This window comes from Notamacropus eugenii, chromosome 1 (genome assembly GCF_028372415.1).
Source record: "Notamacropus eugenii isolate mMacEug1 chromosome 1, mMacEug1.pri_v2, whole genome shotgun sequence".
In the NCBI taxonomy this organism is placed as follows: Eukaryota; Metazoa; Chordata; class Mammalia; order Diprotodontia; family Macropodidae; genus Notamacropus; species Notamacropus eugenii.
This window is the reverse complement of record NC_092872.1, coordinates 523,971,670-523,987,790: the sequence shown is the minus strand read 5'-3', so window position 1 is coordinate 523,987,790 and position 16,121 is coordinate 523,971,670. Positions and strand designations below refer to the sequence as shown.

Here is a 16,121-nt window from a genome sequence, read left to right as displayed (position 1 = left end):
GGAATATCCTTTCATAGACAATCTTGAAGACTATAATAGACCTGGAAAATAGGCATGCAGTGCCGATGTGAAGTGGCCAATGTCTTTTCAGCCATTTTTTTTAAAAAAGTAAGCCACTATTTGTGTTCCTTTCTGTCCTTTCAGAATCTTCCCCTCTTTAGGATATCTTGAAAATTGATCCCTGAGTATCTTTACTATTTTTTGTTGGACATTTACATATTTTGGGGTGATTATGTGGTGATCTTTGCTTTGTTTTCTGAGATCCCCTCTACTTATCAATCTCCCTAACAGAAATTCACAGTGGATATTACTTTACCAGTATCTAATAATTCCATGTACAGATCCATTTTAGGCTCTAAGCATCAGCTTTGGTAATCTCACTGACTTTTTAAAATATAATCCACATAAAAAGTTATAACTTCATCCATCTCAGGAGTCCTAGTGAAAACCAAGGGCTGACTATGGAAGCAGTCATGTCTAGTCCATTTCACCCCTACTCCCCTACAACCACTTTCTATCTCATGGCCTGTAGTTGTGTCATGGAATACTTCTGTCTCTGCTGTGCCATCTGGAGGTTGCAAATTTCCACATAGGTCTTCATCAAGTAGTTAACCAAATGGAATTCCACTGCTGGTCAAGACGAGGGCCAGGGCCCTTCCGCAAGGATGATACCCTAGCCTTAAGATCCCCAACCATATCAGATACTGTGTGACCCTGGGTAAGTCACAACCTCTGTTTTCCTCAGTTTCCTCATCTATAAAGTGGGGATAATAATAGTACCTGCCTCCCAGGGTGGTTGTGAGGATCAAATGAGATAATAATTAGAAAGTGCTTAGCATTGTGCCTGGCCTATAAGCTGTTGTTGTTCAGTCATTTCTGACTCTTTGTAAACTCACTTTGGAGTTTTCTTAGCAAAGATGGAGTGGTTTACTAATTCCTTCTCCAGCTCATTTTATAGATGAGGACACTAAGGCAACTAGGGTTGAGGGACTTGCCCTGAGTCACACAGCTAGCAAATGTTTGAGGCTGAATTTGAATTCAGGTCTTATTGACTTATAGGCCCAGTGTTGTATCCACTGCACCAACCTACCTATTCTCTGGTCTATAGTAAGAACTATGTAAATGTTAGTTCTCTTATTATTATTAAATGAAATAACATATGCGAAGTATACAAACCTTAAAGCATTATTTAAGAGCTAGCTATTATTACCATTATTATTTATTCTGCCCCCCCAAATACTTATTCTTGGATTCCAGGCATGGTCTGGCTCAATTACTTCCTTAACTTGACCACCAGATAAATATTTCTTTTTACAAATTAACCCCCTCCTCCTAGCTTCTCTGGCTTCCTTCACATCTTAGCTAAAGCTCCATGATCTGCAAGAATCTTCTCCCAGAAGATTCCCAAGAATCTTCTTTAATCTTATTGCCTTCTGAGATTACACTATGCATACATACACACATACATACATGTATATATGTATGTGCATAATTGTATGTATGTTTTCTCCTCTGTTAGACTGTGAGCTCCTTGAGAGCAGGGACTTTCTTTTTTGTCCTTCTTTGAATCCTCAGCAATTAGCTCAGTGCCTGATGTTTAAAAGGGTCTTAATAAATGCTGGTTAACTAACTGACTCCCCAAGTCCTTAGCCTCTCTTCCTTTCCCTATTGACCCTGAAAGAAAGCAGATTTTCTAAGAATTTCCCACTTCTAGCAACTCCATAAAAAACCAATAAGGAATAAAACACCCAAAGAACGATCAAAAATATAGTTTAAAGCCTTATAAAATAAAATCTCCGAATTTTGAGTGTAATGCATATAGCTCACATTAGAGCCCTAGTCTGACTCTTCCTCAGTTTCCCTCCTATCCTAACTTCTTCCTGAGCAGTTCCTCAATTCTCTGGGTTCCTTCCCTCCTTAGCAGGAATTATTCTCTTTCTATCACATATACCTAGAATTAAAAGTCCTCTGCCCTCTGCTTTTCCATGTTTTCTAGTACCTTTCTGTAGGCACAATACAGAAGGCTCATGGGCACACTAGGTATTAAGTCAGACACTTATCAGACAACTCAGATGACTGACTGTCCCTGTTAATCATCCTGCTTCTCCAAAGAGGTGTCCAGGCTCATTGTGGGAACAACATAGGTACAACTGAGTGAGGGGTGGGAGGTCCGCCTTGGAAGGACTCTATTTCCCTCCCAAACATCACCCCTGGACTTTGTATGTGACAGGCTGTCATTTACCAATACTTTATACTGTTTCATCCGGAGCATTCCCTGGCCTGCTCAGGACTATCCTTCCCCCGGATCTGAGCTGCTGCTCCAACACCTTTTCAATCCTGCCTAGTTTTCTGGATTTATTTATCTAAGTGTGCCTGTCAGTGTATGCCTTGACCTCTGAACGGTACCACGGTTGCCCTTTCTGAACATAGTTCATACCACCATCCATCCTCCCTCAGACTTCTCTCCCACCACCTCTGTTAATTGTCCTTTTAATTCAGTTTGGGCTTCCTTGGGAAAGTCGCCTCCCTAGTGCTGCCCGTAGCAGCAACCACTAGTCTACGTACACCAGGCTGTTACTCATTCTACAAAAATATTATGTAAATGTAGCCTAAAGTAGATAAGCAGCATTGCAAGGTGAAGTGAGTTTAGCTCGGCCCAGGCTGAAAGCCACATCTCCTACTCACGTGCTTGTCAATGGCTTTTACTGATGAACACCGCCGACAAGCAAGTGAGTGCCTTTTTGTGGCTTTGACGAAGATTCTCATCTCCATTTTACAAGTAAGAAAGCTGAAGATCAGAGAAGGTGTGATTGCCTAAGCTAACACAACCAGTAATTGACAGCCGACTCGCACCCAGATCTTCAGACCCGAATCTAGGGCTTCTTCTCCTACATAACAGTGCCTCTAACCAGTTCCCAGGGAAAAGCCAAGAAAATGAGGTTCAGTTAGGCAGAAAAATGGTGCTGGACCAGATTTCAGAAAAACCTGGAATGATTTACACGAACTGATGCGCAGTGAAGTACACAGAACCAGGAGAACATTGTGCACAGCAATAGCAACCTTGTGCAATGATTAAGTATGTCTGATTCAGCTCTTCTCAGCAATGCAAGGATCTAAGACAACTCCAAAAGACTCATGATGGAAAATGCTGTCCACATCCAGGGAAAGAGCTATGGAGTCTGGATGCAGATCGAAGCATGCTATTTTCTCTTTTTTCCCCTTTCTCGTGGTTTTCCCCTTTTGCTCTGATTCTTCTTTCACAGTATGAATAATGTGGAAATATGTTCAATATGATGGTTCATGAATAGCCTATATCAAATTGCATGCCATCTTCCACGGGGGAGGGAGGTGGGGAATTAGAACTCAAAATCCTATAAAAGCAAATGTTAAAAGCTAAAAATAAATAATTTTTTTAAAAGAAAAAGGAAAATTATTATTGGGCATTGAAAGGAAAAGGTATAGGTAGGGCTCAGCTCCAAAGGAGGTCTCCCCATAGTAGACAAAGATTCATTTATTAGGGAGGGAGAGGACAATCATTATTTTTCAGAGACTCCCCATCCACACCTACACTTTCAGTTCTACTGTACAAATATTTGCAGTGTGGAGACTGAATTCTCTTATGTGTTATTAGCCCCATCCTAATATAAACAGGAAGAGAGGAAGAGGGCTTAGTTCCAGCTAATAGGGGAAGGGTCTAACAGCAGGAGGCCCATTTTGAAAAAGAAAAAAAGGCCAGAAGCAACCACATAGGCTGGCTTTTATATGCTAGAGATCCCAGAGAGCACAGTCTCACCATAAGGGAAGCCTCAGCTGCATAATCACAATTACCTTCTCTGGCAAGGGAAGCTGAATGAATAACGAAATTCTTTGGTGAGGAGCCAAGATATCAGACCTGGGTTCTAGTTAGGGCTCTGCCCCTTTGCCTCCTTGGTCCTCAGTTTCTGTATCTGTAAAATGAGGAGGTTGGATTATTTGAATTTCAAGTTTTACACAACCACTCATGCGTATTTACTGCCACTGAAACATTTGCCAAGGTCTGCTTCTATGTGAACTACCCTAGACACTTTCTCCACACATACTACGAGAGATGTAAAATTCTGCCACCCAGATACAGAATCTTTTAGGGCTTTTCTATCACCATCCTTGGAATGCTAGAATTGCTGTATAGGGAGGGCACTGGGACCCAAGGCACTCTCAATCTTGCTAGCTAAATACAGCAAGGGGGCAGGGAAGAGAAAGGAAGGGAGCTGCCTCCTTTTACCACCCCAATTCCCAGTCTCCCTATGCTCCCTAAATCAAAGTTCATTGAAGGTATGAAATAGCACTCCCAAGGGATTTGTACCCAGATCTACCCACGAGCTACCAGAGCCGCACTTGAACTCCCAAAATAACATCCTTCTCTGACTCCTAGCCTCCACTCTGTCAGGTTACTCTCTAATCACGTTCACTCCATCAGCAGAGATTCACACTACTGCTCTTCACTCTCACTACCTCACTCTGACCCTAGTAGCATACTCCTGGTTTCCACAAGTACTCAGTAAGTTTTCCTTCTTTCTTCTTTCCTTCCTGCCTTGAAGTTTCCTTCCCCTCACATTCAAGAGTCCCTATTTCCTAGCAAGACGAGCAGTCCAAAGAACATCCTGCTCTTTTATAGCCCAGACAATAATGACCAATTACAGGCAGCTGTTTGCCTTTTAAGTTGGGGATCCCCAAAGTCTTACACCAAATTCTCTTCCAACTATAAATCCTAAAATGCTAAAGCTGAGAGGATGTTACAGCAGTCAAACTCTGCTATGGGGAAATGTATCCTTGATGGAAAGGAGATAGGGACTTTTGTACTGAACAGGATGCCCTGGAAAAACCTCCAAGGAGAAGAACATCATTGATATAGCTGAATATTTTAGGTTTCTTGAAGGTCCTTCCTGTCTGTTGTCCAAGCAGATTGGACCACAGAATCACGAAAATCTCAAAGGTGGACAGAACCTTGGATGGAATCCCACCTGAAAATGAATTCCTTCTTGAATATACTCAACAAGTCATTATCCAACCTTTACTTGATGACTTCAAAAAGTTTTGGTAATCTCATTATCCCGTGAGGTGAACTTTTAGACAGCTTTAGGTATTAAGAAGCTTTTTCAGTGGCGTACTACTTGTGGAATCCGGAAGATGAATTCAAATCTGACCTCAGACAGCTGCGTGACCCTGGGCAAAGTATTTAACTGCTACCTGACTCAGTTTCTTTAACTGTAAAATGGGGATAATAATAGCAGCTACCTCCCCAGATGGTTGGGAGGATGGAAATGAAATAATATTCATAAAGGACTTAGCACAAAGACTGGCATTAAGTAAGTACTTCATTCATGTTTGTTCCCTTGTGTTCCACCCCTTATGTCAAGATGAACTCTGCCTCTCTTTGAGAACCAAATGCAATGTCTCATTTCTCTTTTTCATGACAGTATCTATATACTTAAAGACTGAGTCAGATGCTCCTTACTACCACTTCTTTTCTGTGGGCTAAACATACATTGCTGCTTTACCCAACTCTCACATCATATGATGGTCTCCATCAATTTAATCACTTATAAATGTAAATATGGGGTTCAATGTATCAACACACAAACGGCTTCACAGAGGGTCTCTTCCTGGGATCTTGTCTGTTTGCAAAGTCTAACAGAAAATGGTGTCTGAAATCATTACTTAGGTGTGTGAAAATAATGAACAGTAAATTCAGGATACCCAGGGTTAGTAGGGAGCAAATTCTAGTTTTTTGTGGTACCCATGTAAAATGAGGGAAGGCTGATTTCAGAGTATCCTATACCTATATTCTGTATTTTCTTGGGAACTAGTTCAATTGGCAGTTTCTCCCTATTTCGAAAGACAGTTAATAATGGGAGGTTTAAATTTTTTTTTTAAAATGAACTATAAGGAGATTAACACTTACTTTCCAATAAAGAAGTAAACATTAAGAATTTTTATGCCAATACAGCTATGAATAACTTTTTTTAATACCCAAGTTAAATAAAGCATAGATGAAGCTTTCTTCTTAAAGAAAAAAAAAACAGAAGTGAGATATAATAATCATCAGTAATAATAACTGAAGTTTAGTGATAAAAGGTACCCAGTTTATGCCTTAGGATCTTTTAATACTGCTCCCGGGAAATAGTGCCTACCTGTATAGTTACTCTGGGGGAAATGGGTGCTATTTGACTAATTCATTATCTATTCATTCTGTTGTCCTATAGTCAAATTGCCTGACACCAAACTGATGAGGCTCTATCCCTCAGGAAGGATGGTACCAGATGGTCTCCCCTCTGGAGCTCTCTTCATGCCCTGAAGGAAACTGGGACATAGAGAACCAGGTACTTCCTGATCCTAAAGCCACTTTTTCTACATCAAAGGACAAAAATTATAGATAACAAATCATGCTGACAGAATAGAAAGTCACCAGGGCTACTGCGCAGGAGTGCCAGAGGGGAAGGACTAGAAACAACAAAGATTTAAAGAACTTCCCTAGTGGGTTTCTCCTTCACTAGAAGTCTCCAAGCAGAAGCCGAATGATCACTCCTCAAGCATCATGTCCAGCTCTCCTGATGAATATCTGGCCATTGGACCCAGATGGCTCAGGAGGAGAAAGTGAGGCTGGTGACCTTGCACAGCCCTCCCTCCCTCAAATCAAAGTTAAGTGCAAGTCATTGCATCATCATCTCCCTGATGTCATGGTCCTCTTCGAGAATGAAGGACAAACACAACAACAACAGCATGCTTTAGGGAGAATTTTTTTCCCTGAGATCAGTTCGGTTAGATGGCTGTGGTCTCTGAGGTGTCTTCCAAGTCCAGTTCTGCCTGTCATTCTGTGGCTTAGGGACATTTGAGAAAGGGAAAGAATCAAAGTCTGTATAAAAGGAGAAGGGCCTGTCTTTTCACACCCAACTGTGGTAGTGACACCCTAGCAGGCGTGGGGAACCTGCAGACACCCTAAGGCCTGAGGCCTGCTGAGTCAAACTTTGCTCATTGGAAACGGCAAGTAAAAGGAAAATGGAAATGGAAAGTGAAGCTTTTATATCAAAACCACTTTCCTATTCCTGGAATGGGGATATTCAGATGCTTTTCAGGCTTTATGAAATATCTACATATCTACCTATCTGTTACATAGGTAGATATATAGATATTTCATAGATAGATTGATATAGATGGAGAGATAGACATACACATACATACACATACACACATATATTACACACATACATATATTATGTATATACATATATGCATATATACACATATACATATATGTATGTGTACACACACACACACACACACACACACACACACACTGTTTCACTCAGGACAAACTACAACTACAGCATTTTGAGTGGGAACTCATGAAGAGTCCTCAGGCCAGGTTTAAGGTTTGGAATGCACCTCAGGAAGCTGAGAAACCATGAATAAGTCAAGGGGACATATGACCAGGGTGGCTATTATAACTTCCCTCTCTCTCTTTAAGGGAGGTTAGGGGAGTCAGGAGAGGGATGGACACAAGTCACGTATGCTAGGAAAAGATGGCCACATGAGACACAGGCAGACACTGTGAGAACATTAGAGGGAGAGCATGGCAAGTAGTATCATCTAAGCCACCCCCTCAGTTTAGAGATAAGGAAACTGATGGCTGGAGAGATTTATCATAGTGGATAGCATATTGGAATTGAAAATCAAGAAGACCTCAGAATCTTACTAGCTGAGTGACCCCAGGACAAGTCACTTGATGTCTCTTGGCCTTAGTTCCTTATCTGTAAGATGAGGGTATTGAACTTGATGATCTCTATGGTCCCTTCCAGCTCTAAGTCTGTAACGTTATAAACCTTTGTATTGATTTGCTTTAACTATGGAATGGAAACTTGAAACTTAGGTCCTCTGACACTTCCAATCCAGTCAAGCAATTTAACAATCTCTTGTTTTATCCAATCCTATGTTCAAATATAGTCTCAGACACTTACTAGGTGACTCTTGACAAGTCACTTAACTTTGTTTACCTCAGTTTCCTTATCATAAAATGAGCTAGAAAAGGAAATAGTAAACCATTCCAGTATCTTTGCCAAGGAAATCCCAAAATGAGGTTTTGAAAAGTTGGATATGACTAAAACATGAACAACAACAACATGTGCACAAGGCTATCTGGTCTGCATCATCAAAGAGATACCTACTGTACTGGGAATCAGTTATGAGGTTAATTCTAGCTACATACCCTTGCATTTATGTTACTGACCACAAAATATTAGTAATGCTCATTTGTGATAAAGGAGGGAAAACACCAAATCCAACATTTCTAGAAAAAATGGGGAGCTAGCGTTAAAGCAGAAATATAAAGGCAAGTGTCCAGCTAAGCCCAAACCATGAGGGTCAGACAGCCAAAACAGTCAATAACATCTTAGTGGTATTAAGCCAGGTACTAAAAAGAAAAGGGGAATCAAGGAGGCATCTTACTCAGCTACATAGTCACTAATGTTGAGAGGGAATGAGTATAGTGATCTCTCCTTCCCTTGTGCTCTTTTCTTTCTGCTTTATGTCCACTATCCTTAAATTGACTGACCAAGAGTTCACAAGGCACTTATATACCATATTTATATGGTAACCATGTTCTTTAGACCCTAAATTAGACAGTGGTAATCTGACAAAGAAGATTTATTTTGAAAAGCCTTGTCAAAAACATATTTTCTCTATTGAACTGGGACTTGAAAATCTTGGCACAAGGTACTAGGTACCAGATTTTAAGGTTACTAGTACTAGATAGCCAAGCTCCCTTGGAACAGAATGTATGTGCTGGCCCTGAGTACCAAGTACGTTCTGATCCTAAAGTTACTGTTTTCATATCAAAGACAAGAAATCTGGGTACTAAACTACCCAGAGCAAAGCTAGAAGTTACCAAAGAAAACTCTCACAGGATCGGGGAGGAAGGCTTTGGGGAAGATGAGAAGAAAAGACACTATAAAAATCTGGACTGAACCAGACAAGGAAGGATCATAATCACTTGAACTCAACAACCCTGTGTTCAAATAAAGATAGATTACTTGAGAGGTGAGAAAACCTTGCTGATTGACAAAAACTGCTGGGAAAACAGAAAAGTGGTTTGGCAGAAATTAAGTTAAGATCAACATCTTACACCACATACAATATGCTCAAAATGAATACACATCCTTAATATTAAAGATCACACTATAATGTTAGAAAAGAATCAGATCAAGTACATTTTATGCTATGATTAGAGAGTTCTTAATCAAAGAAGGGATAAATATAAACACAAAAAATAAACTAGATTATTTGATTACATAAACTGAAAAACTTTTGTAATAACTAAACAAACACCGTTAGGACAGGAAGGCAAGATATCAATTGAGGGGAAAAAATCTTCGCATCAAATATTTCTGATTAAGTATGCAACATCTAATGTAGTGAATAAATGAATGAAAAAGCATTTGTTAAGTGTTTATTGTGCTGAGCATTAGGATACAAGTACAAAGTCAAGATAGTTCCTTATATCCTAACAGAGGAGTGAACATGTATAGGAGAGTTATAGCTGAGACGATGAGAATAGATCAACTTTTGGAGAAAGAAAATATAGAGGAAGAATAAAAAGGGTTAAAGACTGAATCTTAAGAAAAACTCAATCAGGGAGAATAAAGAGCCAATGGATACCACAAAGGATGGTTCAGAGAGTGAAAAGGAGGACAAGGATTGTGTTTTAAGGAAGAGCTGGTAAACAGCTTCAAATGCTGCCAAGATCAAGAGGAATGAGATCATGATCTGGTCACTGGAATTAACAATAAGGCAATGGTTGCTTATCACTTTCTAAAGAGTAATTTTAAGAAAGTGATGAAGATGGAAACCAGGCTTTCAGAGAATTAAGAAAGGAATTAGAGGCAGTATAGAAAATTTATTTAGAAGTTATAAAATAAATGAGAAGTTTAGAGGTATTAGAAAAGAGAGATAAAAAGAGGTAAAAGCTAGCCAGAAGAGGGTCAAGAATTTTTATTTTGTTTCATGTTAAAGAAAGAAGAGAATTGTGCATTTTTTAAAAGTATAACACAATCTATGGAGAAGGTAGGGTTAAAAACTATAGCTAAAGGAGGGATAAACATAGAAAGATAGTCTTTTAGTAGGCAAGAATGTAAGTAAAGGTCTTGCCTAAGGTCACACAGCTAATGGGTTGCAGAATTAGTGTTCAAACCCATTTCTGTCACACTATTAAGAGGAGAGACACTTCACATAGCACGAGACTTGGCGTCAGAGAGACAGGGTTCAAGTCCGAGCTCCTGTCCTTCCTGTCAGCTTGCACAAGTCACATTAACCACTCTACACACAGTTTCCTTATCTATAAATTAGGGGTTAGGACCTTCCAGTACTAAATTTATGGTTCTTTTAAGACTAGAGTCAAGACCAGCATAGTAAATGATGTTGAGATGAAGGAATTTGCTAGTTGGACCAAGCAATGATTTTGATATTGTTTCATATTGTGATAGCAGGGGTTATGCATGTGTATCTCTATTGACACTAGGATGATTCAGAACATCTGATCTGATGAAACTGGTTGTTCACTGTTAGTTTATTCTGGGATTTCATGCCATACACATGGGTTTCATTATTCTCTTTTATTGTATTTTTAATTCTGTGGTTTTAAAAAAAAAATGGATGTTAATCCAAGGACATATGCCAAAATTGTACCTCTTAAAGGGCATACTTCAGTGACTATTAGTGATATTGCAATAGTCATTGGTATGGTATTAAGGATCATCCAAGACCATAATGCAACAAGATCAGTTGTACCAAAGTGCAAAGGAAGGTTCAGTCAAAAACAAACAAACAAAATGTTATGAACTAACAAACTATTGCTGCACAACAACCTAATTAATCTTCAGAAAATATGTAATGACATTTAGAAGGACTTGGGAGCTGGAGGAGTTTTGTGGTGTAGACTTCTTGAAGTTGGAAGAAAAGTAAGACCAGTTTAAAAAAATAAACAACCCAACTTAATAATTGTTCTTGCTCTGGGGGAAAAATTGTTTGTCATGAGTAAGGCAAATACTAGAATACTAAAGATGGAAAAAGATCATTTTTACTGAGAAGATTCCATTTTTCATTCAAGGCTATACTGAAAACATTGTTTAGAAGAAGAACAGGTGAACTTGTAAGAAGCATAATTATTCCAGAATTACAGAAATCTCCAAATGAAGATGGAATACTTCAATACAAAATTGAAACCATGCCTTTCTTCATGAAAGGTTAAGAATCTTCTCTACGAGATGGAGAGAAATGTTTCAGTGGCCTGAGAACTTGCCTGATTTAAATCCCATTGAAAACACATGGGATGTAATCAAAGGTAGACTTGAAAAAATGGAATATTCATCAAAGGTACATATAACATCCCATATGATATGTGATTTCATGATGAAAGGTTAAAGAATAGATAGATGTGAAATACGTGTAAGGAATAGATGTGAAAATCCTGAGAATTCAAAGCCAAATTATGTAAAAACAAGTAATTACAGGAAAAGGAGGACATATTGCATATCAAAAGAGTTGGGGTTTTTTTTAAGATGTAGAAAGATTATTGATACATTTAGTTATTTTACTTTGTCCCAGTTAATCTCCCTACCACTATACATTGGAAGGCTTTAATCTTCTCACAAAAGGAAAAGATACATATAAAACTTGTTTTGTAAAGCAGAGAATGGAAATACATTATTAACAGCATGAACAATTTCATCAAGGAATTTATTTGATAGTGATAAGAAAGTTGGCATATGTTCAATTCAAACTATGTTCAAGACAGAGACATAATTAGTTGTAAGTAACAGCTTTAAAGTCAGGCAGTAGAGTAGGGGAAAGTGTTAGATTTTGAGTCAGATTTTAAGTCATTTGCAAGCAAATTCTAGCTCTGTCACTTACCATCTACATAACCTTTGACAAGGCATTTAACTTTCTAGGCTTCAGTTTCTTCATCTCTAAAGTGAGGGGGTTGGACAAGATGTCCTCCAAGTTGCCTTTCCTCTCTATTAATCAATCAATTAGCATTTATTAAGTGCTCAATAAATTACAAGAACTATGCTAAGTGCAGTAGATGGCAAAGCAACATGTGAAGCAGTTCTTACCCTCAAGGAGATTACATTTTAATGGGGAGACAACATGAAAATAACTAATTACATTCATGATGCATATAGAATAGATAAATGGTAACCTTAGATAAGGGGAAGGCATTAGCACCTGGGGATGGGGAGGATGAGGTGGGTGTGTGGAAACTAGGAATAGCCTTCTCTACAAAGGGTGGAAGTTGAGTTGAGTCTTAAAGGAAATAAGAGATTCTGTGATCCAGTTAAGTGCCTACTATGTACCAGGTACTGGAAATATGAAGACACAGATAAAATGGTTGCTACCCTTTTTACGTTCTTCCTAACAAAAATAGGTTACATTCTTTGAGAGAATATCTAATATCTGCAGTAAGATGAAAGGCAGATTCTGGCAAGAATTATCTTCTGGACTTATAGATAGCTCTAAGACAAAGGGAAAGGGAAAAATAATCATTTCTTTAGAACCTACTATGTGCCAAGTGCTGTACTAAATTCTTCACAAATATTATTTCATTTAATTGTTACAGCTCTGGGAGGTAGGTACTATTATTATTCCTTTTTTTACAATTGAGGAAACTGAGGCAAATAGGAGTTTTTGACCACAGTCACACACCTGAGACTGGATTTGAACTCAGGTCTTTTTGATTCCAGACTCTAGACCCAACATTCAATGCCAAAAATAGTGAAGGTGGTTCAAAGATGAAACATCAAACTCAAAAAGGTAGTTCAGTGCATTTGCCTCATGGTTCAAAAAATATCATCCATCCAAGCTCAGAAGGCATTGTTCACATGCTAGTTTAACATGACATATACTGGTCTCCCTTGGAAGAGAGAATATGGGGTAAGTAAGAAGAGGCAGCAGAACGGAGATTGGAAGGTTCCGTCATACCATCATTTCCACGGACAATAACGTCAGAGTCTACAAAACCACAGTAGAATTGGAATAGGACTGAAAAATTTGGCTTCCCTGATTCCCATGGGATCATCTAAATTATATCCTTATAGAAGGACTGGTCTTTCCTTATGTTCCATATGTTATATGACTGTGAGTCATGGTACCCAGCTGAAACTGAGGACCATCTGAAAGGCCATGGAGAGGTTCATATTAGGAGGATGTAGGCCATAACCCATTGCAAACAAAAAATTATGCAAGAAAAAATGAAGTAATAATATCATCAAAGAAATGTATGGACTTGGGTACCCAAAAAACCCAACTTCACCAACATAAACAGGAGAGGCATTATTAGACAGCAGTTTGGAAAAGATCTAAGGGTTTTAGTGGACTCTAAGCTCAATATGAGTCAGTAATGTAGTTTGGCAACCAGAAGTAATGTGAAAATCATCTTGGGCACGTTAAGAGAAACATAGCTTCAGGGCTGTAACGGTAAATGTTTAACAACCAGCTCTCTCAGGGGGGAAAAATGCACCCAGGACACACTTTTAGGTTTAATGAGCACTATTAACATTTCCTTTACCATTTTCTTAAGTCTGGACAACCAACAAAAAAAGAAATAAGGCCCTGATTTTGGTAACATTTGCCAATTTCTGAGGTGTGAAGGTGTATGCTGAAAATTCAAGCATCAGCTCTTGTGAGCCAGTCCCATCTGGCTCTAGCACATTCTGTATAGCTTCAGAAATAAGAAGCTAATAGTCTCACTGTACTCTGTCTTTATTAAACCTTACTTTGAGTATTATGTTCAGTTCTGAGAACTATAAGAAGAATATTAATATACCGGAGGGTTTTCAGAAAAGGACCACCAGGGTAGTGAAGTGCTTTGAGTTCATGTTATATTTTTGTTTTCCTTTGTCCATCATTTTCAGAGAGGATGATGGCATCAGGAAGGTGATGCCATGACAAGTAAGTGAATTGGATTTAAGTGAGAGAGGGCTATGCAAAGTCACCAGCCTCACTTTCTCCCTCAGAGTCATCTGGGTAAAGTGGCAAGATACAGATCAGGACAACTGGATATGGCCCCAGATGCAATGTGAGATCTTGGTCTTTTTAAGCCAAGGTCTTTCCCAGGTCTCAGTTTGACTGAGGCAACACCCGTTCAGTGATTAAAGATGGGTAAGAAATGAGGCAAAGAATGGCCTCTTTTACCTAGTCAAAAAAAGAAATCATTCTGGGAGGGAATGTTATTTAAGGATTCATTGAAAGGGGTAGGGATGTTTAGCTTAGAGCAGACTATGAAACCTTTTTTTTATGTATAATAGGTATTAGATATGTTTTATTTGTTTGTTCTGTTTAGAAGGCAGAAAAAGGAGCAAAAAGTAGAGAGTATAGAGATGCAAATTTAGGATCAATATCAGGTGGGAAAATTATTAACAATTAGAGCTGCTCAAAAGCAGAATGGAGTGCCTCAAGAAGTAGGGCAGTATTGTTGGGGGAGTCCCCTGACAGGGTGACCATCAAGAAGAAATAATTACTCATTAGGTATGTTATACTGGGTGTTCCTTTGGGGTGAGGATTGGTCAATGAGGTCCCTTCCAACTCTTAAATTTTGTGTGATTTATGCAAAAGAAAATGAATTGGTTACATGGCAAAATCAAGACATGGGTATTTGCATCCTGGCAAAAAATAAATACGTTGGGGGACCTTCTGTGGAGAAGGGTAAATAGTCTGCATAATGGAATGGGTCCAATGTCTATCTAATATTCAGCTTTTGCAGGAATAAATCTTAGGAGGTACCCTGGTCATAGGTGGATGGTGGCAGGGGCATTTTTACCCTCAAGACCTAAGCACTATCCCCTATCACAGTCCTAATGTCCCCTGCCATCTACCATTGGGTAATGAAAGTAGCACCAAACTAAGAACCAGGGGATCAGGACTCTATTTCTGCCTCTAACATTGTCTCCCACCCTAGATCATAAGCTCATTGTGAGTAGGGATCACATCATTCTTTGTGCCTGTGCAACTATGTGGCATCAAAGTCAGGTGGCCCAGAGATAAGTTCAAATCTAGCCTCAGACACTTACTAGCTATGACCCTGGCCAAGTCATTTAACCTTTATCTCAGTTTCCTCAACTGTAAAATGGGAATAATAACAGCACCTACCTCCCAAGGTTTTTGTGAGGATTAAATGAGATAATACTTTTAAAGCATTTGGGGCAACTAGATGGTACAGTAGATAGAGTGTAGGGTCTGGAATCAGGAATACCTGAGTTCAAATCTGGCCTCAGATACTTACTAGCTATGTGACCCTGCACAAGCCACTTACCTATGTTTCCTTTAGTTTCCTTATCTGTAAAATGAACCAGAGAAGAAAATGGCAAACCATTCCAGTATCTTTGTCAAGAAAACCCCAAACAGGGTCACAAAGAATGAGACACAACTAAACAACGACAGCTAAGTGTAGAACTTGACACATAGTAGGTGTTTCATAGATGCTTGCTCCTTCCCCTTTTCCCTTTGTATCTTTAAATCCTAGCAAAGTATCTGGGACTTACTAGGTACTTAGTAAGTTCTTGTTGATTTGGATTGGCAGTTTTGGCTTTGAACAAGTCATTTCACTTTTTTCACTAATTTTCTTGTCTATAGAAACACAGTAACTTAACTGAGCTCTGCGATTCTTCACAGCTCTCAAATTTGAATACCTGGCTTCCTTTAAAGCTTAGCACAGGTGTTCACATCTTATGCAAAGGAAAGCTTTTTTTCATTCCCCTTAGTGGCTACAGATCTCTCCCTCTTCAAAGAGACCATGTAAGTATCCACTTACTTATTTTCATGTAATATTCCCTCAGTAAAATATAAACTCTCTGAGGGCAGGAGCACTTATGTTTTTCTCTTCATATCTTCACATATTCCATTGCAATTACTAGACCACTCATTCCATAAGCACTTCTTAAGTGCCAAGAGGCCTTGGAAATACAAATACAAAAAGGAAACAGTCCCTCCTCTGTTCCCAAGGAGATTGTACATAGTAGGCATTTAATAAATGCTTCTTGAATGGATGACTGGAATAAAATGAATACCATCCTTGTGTGTGAAGGATTCACGTATTC

General features: G+C 39.0%; 1 protein-coding gene and 1 long non-coding RNA gene across 8 annotated transcripts in view; one reads left to right on the top strand and one right to left on the bottom strand.

Moving 5' to 3' along the window:
- The window catches only part of LOC140520126 (uncharacterized), a 35,575-nt gene extending 23,921 nt beyond the window's left edge, over positions 1-11,654 (top strand). For both annotated transcript variants that reach the window (XR_011972404.1, XR_011972405.1), the window contains 2 exons: positions 6,243-6,359; positions 11,138-11,654. This is a non-coding gene — a long non-coding RNA (uncharacterized lncRNA). The remainder of the gene's footprint in view (positions 1-6,242; positions 6,360-11,137) is intronic.
- The window catches only part of SCARA5 (scavenger receptor class A member 5), a 148,043-nt gene that overhangs the window by 75,812 nt on the left and 56,110 nt on the right, over positions 1-16,121 (bottom strand). The gene's annotated exons all lie outside the window — the stretch shown is intronic.